This window comes from Procambarus clarkii, chromosome 71 (assembly GCF_040958095.1).
Source record: "Procambarus clarkii isolate CNS0578487 chromosome 71, FALCON_Pclarkii_2.0, whole genome shotgun sequence".
Lineage (NCBI taxonomy): Eukaryota > Metazoa > Arthropoda > Malacostraca > Decapoda > Cambaridae > Procambarus > Procambarus clarkii.
The window spans coordinates 25,536,489-25,542,752 of NC_091220.1; the positions used below are offsets into that span (position 1 = coordinate 25,536,489).

The following is a 6,264-nucleotide window of genomic DNA, read 5'->3' on the forward strand; positions in this document are numbered from 1 at the left end:
ATATTATATATATAAAATTAACTACTTCATTGCTCAAAGCACCTTAGACATTCTGAGAGTTGTGCTATTTTATTAATTAATTAATTAGGCTATATTTTAATGTTTTGTAATGTTTTCATTACTTTTTTTGTTTTGAAATATAAATTGTTGAGTTTTGAAACATTTTGACATTAACTATACCTGAATATTTATAAACAAAAAAATACCAGAACTATGTCCTTGACAATTGCACTAAGAAGTCTTTGCCAAAATCAGGTGCTCAGTGCAGTAGTTAAAAACTTAAAAGTTGTACCACCTCTGGTGCAAGATTAGGGACCCATAGCCTCAGAGAAGAAAATAGAGAGTACTCAGAGAAGGCCTTGAATAATAGGCAGGCTGTTTGTGTGTGTTTCGACGGTAAGCTTGCTGACACCATATGTAATTACCTAAGTGTAGTTACAGGATTAGAGCTACGCTCGTGGTGTCCCGTCTACCCAGCACTCTTTGTCACATAATGCTTTGAAACTACTGACGGTCTTGGCCGCCACCACCTTCTCACTTAACTTGTTCCAACCGTCTACCACTCTGTATGCGAAAGGAAATTTTTGTATATTTCTTTGGCATCTTTGTTTAGTTAGTTTAAATCTATGACCTTTTGTTCTTGAAGTTCCAGGTCTCGGGAAATCTTCCCTATCGATTTTATCAATTCCTGTTACTATTTTGTACATAGTGATTTTATCACCTCTTTTTGTTGTCTTCTAGTTTTGGCATATTTAATGCCTCTGACCTTCCACATAGCTCTTGCCCTTTAGTTCTGGGAGCCACTTAGTAGCATGTCTTTGCACCTTTTCCAGTTTGTTGATATGCTTTTAAGATATGGGCACCACATAACCGCTGCATATTCTAGCCTTGGCCGAACAAAACTCGTGAACAATTTCTTTAGTATTTCGCCATCCATGTATTTAAACGAAATTCTGAAGTTAGAAAGCGTGGCATAGGCTCCTCACACAACGTTCTTTATGTGGGCCTCAAGTGATAGTTTTCTATCTAGAATCAACCCTAGACCTCTTTCTTTTATCAGAATTATATAAAGATTTCTCACATAATTTGTAGGTTGTGTGGGATCTATGTTCTATTCCACATTCCATAACATGGCATTTATTCACATTAAATTTCATTTGCCAAGTGGTGCTCCATATACTTATTTTGTCCAGGTCTTCTTGAAGGGCATGACAATCATCTAAATTTCTTATCCATCCCATTATCTTAGCATCATCAGCAAACATGTTTATATAATTCTGTATTCCAACTGGTAGATCATTTATGTAGACAATGAACATTTCTGGTGCATGTACTGTGGTACTCCACTTGTGACACTTCTCCAGTCCGATTGCCTCTGATTACTGCCCTCATTTTTCTATCAGTCAGAAAATTTTTCATCCATGTTAGAAGCTTACCTGTCACCCATCCAAAATTTTCTAGTTTCCAGAACAACCTCTTATGTGGAACTCTGTCGAAAGCCTTTTTTATGTCTAGATAGATGCAGTCAACCCAACTACCTTTTTCCTTTAAAATCTCTGTGGCTCAATCATAGAAACTGAGTAAATTCGATACACAGGATCTTCCAGATCGAAAACAATACTGTCTGTGTGATATTATATAATTTCTCTCCAGGTGTTCTACCCATTTAGTTTTATTTTTTTTTTTCAATCTTTTCACTGTTACACTTGTCAATGATTCAGGTCTATAACTGAGAGGGGTGGGGTCTTCCCTGTTGCCACTTTTGTAGATTGGAACTATGTTAGCCTTTTTCCACATGTTTGCTATGACTCCTGTACACAGGGATGCCTGAAAGATCAGGTGAAGTGGAAGGCTGAGCTCAGATGCACATTCTCTCAGAACCCATGGTGAAACTCCATCTGGACCAACTGCTTTGTTCTTACTTAGCTCCTTTAGCATATTTTCCACTTCATCTCTAGACACCTCTATACGCTCTATGATGTTCTCAGAAATTCTTATTGTGTCTGGTTCTCTTAAGATTTCATTTTGTATAAACACACTTTGGAACTTTTGGTTTAATGTTTCACACATTGCATTATCATTTTCTGTGAATCTGTTTCCTATTTTCAACCTCTGGATATTATCCTTTACCTGCAATTTGTTGTTTATGAATTTGTAGAATAGGCCCAGTTCTGTTTTACATTTATCCATTATCCCTTTTTAAAAATTTCTTTCTGCCTCTCCCCTTACTGCTGTATAGTTGTTTCTCGCATCTTTGTATCGCTGGTATGATTGGGGGTTTGGCTTCTTTCTATATTGATACCTGCTTGATGGGGTTTGCTCTTCTACTCCCCAAGCCCGGCCCGAGGCCAGGCTCGACTTGTGAGAGTTTGGTCCACCAGGCTGTTGCTTGGAGCGGCCCGCAGGGCCACATACCCACCACAGCCCGGCTGATCCGGAACTTCTCTTAGAAAACAGTCCAGTTTTCTCCTGAAGATGTCCACGGTTGTTCCGGCAATATTTCTTATAGTCGCTGGGAGGACGTTGAACAACCGCGGACCTCTGATGTTTATACAGTGCTCTCTGATTGTGCCTGTGGCACCTCTGCTCTTCACTGGTTCAATCTTGCATTTTTTTCCATATCGTTCACTCCAGTACGTTGTTATTTTACTGTGTAGATTTGGGACCTGGGCCTCCAGTATCTTCCATGTGTATATTATTTGGTATCTCTCTCGTCTCCTTTCTAGAGAGTACATTTGGAGAGCTTTGAGACGATCCCAATAATTTAGGTGTTTTATCTCGTCTATGCGTGCCGTATATGTTCTCTGTATTCCCTCTATTTCAGCAATCTCCTGCTCTGAAGGGGGAAGTGAATACTGAGCAGTACTCGAGACGGGACAACATAAGTGACTTGAAGAGTACAACCATTGTGATGGGATCCCTGGATTTGAAAGTTCTCATAATCCATCCGATCATTTTTCTGGCTGACGCAATATTTGCTTGGTTATGCTCCCTAAACATTAGATCGTCGGACATCATTATTCCCAAATCCTTGACATGCTGTTTTTCTACTATGGGAAGATTCGATTGTGTTTTGTACCCTGTATTATGTTTCAGATCCTCATTTTTGCCATACCTGAAATTTATCACTGTTAAACATCATGTTATTTTCTGCTGCCCAATCGAAAACTTTGTTGACATCTGCTTGTAGTTTTTCAATGTCTTTCATTCCATTTTTGTGTCTTTTGGTCTGTGGCCCTCTCTCAATTTCTGTTGAACCAATCCTGTTTTCTGGCCCTGCATCTCTGTTTTGGTATGAATGTTTGTGTGCCTTCATTGTATTTTGCAAAATTTGGCATACATTTAATTTACTTCCCTGTCTAGCAACAAGTCTGCCTAATTACTTATTAAAAAAATTTTGAAGTTCCCCATAGTGACCTCTCTCTCTCTTGAAATCAAGTTTATCAACTGTTTCAATGTCCCCATTTTCTGTGTGTGTGTGTTTGGAGGCTAAGCTTGCTGATACCATGTGTGTGTGTGTGTTTGGAGGCTAAGCTTGCTGATACCAGTGTGTGTGTGTTTGGAGGCTAAGCTTGCTGATACCGTGTGTGTGTGTTTGGAGGCTAAGCTTGCTGATACCATGTGTGTGTGTGTGTTTGGAGGCTAAGCTTGCTGATACCATGTGTGTGTGTGTGTGTGTTTGGAGGCTAAGCTTGCTGATACCATGTGTGTGTGTGTGTGTGTGTGTGTGTTTGGAGGCTAAGCTTGCTGATACCATGTGTGTGTGTGTGTTTGGAGGCTAAGCTTGCTGATACCTGTGTGTGTGTGTGTGTTTGGAGGCTAAGCTTGCTGATACCATTGTGTGTGTGTGGTTTAGAGGCTAAGCTTGCTGATACCGTTTGTGTGTGTGTGTGTTTAGAGGCTAAGCTTGCTGATACCGTGTGTGTATTTGGAGGCTAAGCTTGCTGATACCATGTGTGTGTTTGGAGGCTAAGCTTGCTGATACCATGTGTGTGTGTGTTTGGAGGCTAAGCTTGCTGATACCATGTGTGTGTGTGTGTTTGGAGGCTAAGTTTGCTAACACCGTGTGTGTACTCCTATTTTTACTCACCTGTTTAAATAATAATAGGGGTGTGTACCACCTCTGGTGCAATTGTAGGGACCCACAGCCTTGAAGAAAATAAAGAGTATTCAGAGAAGACCTTGTGGATTCTCACTGAACACTAATCTTTTCTTCTCCTACCACCCCTCTTATTTTGTTTTATGCTGTATTCTATTATATATCATATAAATACATAGCCAAATGGCAATATTTATTATTCTATACAAAAAGAAGACATCCACTTTATTTTTTTCTCTCCTTTGTTTCTATGTGGATTTTGTTGTGACTAATGATCCTTTCCCATCAACAGGTCTTCCTCACTGGGCTTGCTCGGCTTTTGTGTTACTGTGAGGGTGCCATCATCGTTTACCCTTCAAGACTGACTCATGCTGGCATTGCATTTGTGGACTTCCCTTCACAGTAAACAGTCCTTCTCCATATGGTGATTGTCCAGGGCAAGCAGGGTGTGACTGCCATCTTGGAGAAGCAGGGTCTTTTAATATGAAGAATCTTCCGTCTTCTCTACTTACGCCAGCTTTGCCTTGCATTCTTGTTACTTCATGGCCCTTGGGCCTTTTTTATTTATTTTACATAATAAATTTTTTATTAATACCCGTGTTTCACAAGAGATCCTTAACATTTTAAGCACCAATTGTATTGACTAATGTACGTCTTGTAACCTTTAAGACATAGACAAGACATAGATAAATGAGTGAATAATACTGAGTGACTAGGTTAGGGCGAGGAACATAGTACAGTGTCTGACTTTGGAAGAATGCCTACTGTTTTAGAAACCTTATTGCCATGATCATAATCGTATGGGTTAAAAAGCATTTGTTGTCACTCCTACACTGTGGCTTGTTGAGCTTAAAACCTTTGCTCCTTGTTCGTGTTACATCTGACCTTTTGAAGAAATTGTATGAATCAATATCCTCCAAATTGTTCAGTATTTTAAAGGTTTCGCTCTATTACTCTCTCATTTGCATATATCTAAGCATATAGATTAGATATAGATTTAGATTAGATTTTTTATTCAGGTAAAGGTACATACATTGCAGATGAGTTACAAAGGGAAAGACAATGACTAGAGTTCACTAGCTCTATTGGAAGAGAAACGTCTGCAAGACAAGTGTGGGCAAAAAAGGTAGCTAAGGGGAGCAGAGCCGGCCTGCGGCTCACAACGACCCCCAGGGTAAGGCTGAAGAACTAATTCACAAGTGGAGTGATGCAGCATCATCCTCCTCCCTCCCTGCAGAAGTAAGCAGGGAACAGCTCCTCCGACATAATGACAGAAGGATTAGGATAAAAAGAGCACAATCTAGTGATGACGAGTATGGAACCAATTACAGCCAAGGAAGTAAAGTAAAGGGTAAAAGTACAGCACCTGGTGAAGATGGCGTCACCTACGACATACTCAATGCACTGTGTGAGTGTCTGGCAATCCATTACCCACCTGTTTAACAAGTCATTCCTATGTGGTGTGTTGCCACACAATGGAAACGTGCAATAATGGTCCCAATACCGAAACCCAATGACCCTGGCAATTACAGACCTATCAGTCTCATGTAATGCACTTGGAAGATGCTTGAAAGGATCATCCTAAACCGACTATTGCACAAAATAGGCAGGTTAGGGGAGGGGTCAATGGATTTGTTAAAGGACGGAGCACAGCAAACTATAGTTAATTACCTTGCTAATGACACAGCTAAGTACTCCCAATAAACTCGCTCCTCGGGGCAAAATTTTAAAATTTAAAATACAATACCTAAAGCCACTATACGCATAGCGTTTCGGGCAAATATATACGAAGTAAAACCCAAACAAAGAACTGACTCCGTAGGACCCATAAAAGATGAGACTAACAATTTTAAGTTGTATGATAAAAGGGCGGCAAACACTCTCAATGAATACCTAACATCAGTGTTCACACTAGAAAGCTTGAATGACATCCCATCACCAACACAAATGTTTGTCGGAGTAAGGAAATGAAGTAAGAGAAATACCAATTACACGCGACACAATCAGGAAGAGCATTGACAAACTAAAAGACTAGAAGCCCAAAGTGTAAATGATTTAAGTCCCAAGTCGTAAAGGAACTGGCAAATTAATTGGGTGGTTGTAGGTAGGAGCTGCCTCGTATGGGCCGGTGGGCCTTCTGCAGTTGCCTTTGTTCTTGTGTTCTT

General features: G+C 40.1%; 1 long non-coding RNA gene across 1 annotated transcript in view; it reads left to right on the forward strand.

Annotated features, from left to right (window-relative positions):
• LOC138356330 (uncharacterized) overlaps positions 1 to 4,605 on the forward strand; it is an 8,316-nt gene extending 3,711 nt beyond the window's left edge. The window contains exon 3 of the long non-coding RNA XR_011224359.1: positions 4,392 to 4,605. This is a non-coding gene — a long non-coding RNA (uncharacterized lncRNA). The remainder of the gene's footprint in view (positions 1 to 4,391) is intronic.
• The last annotated feature ends 1,659 nt before the right edge of the window (positions 4,606 to 6,264 follow it).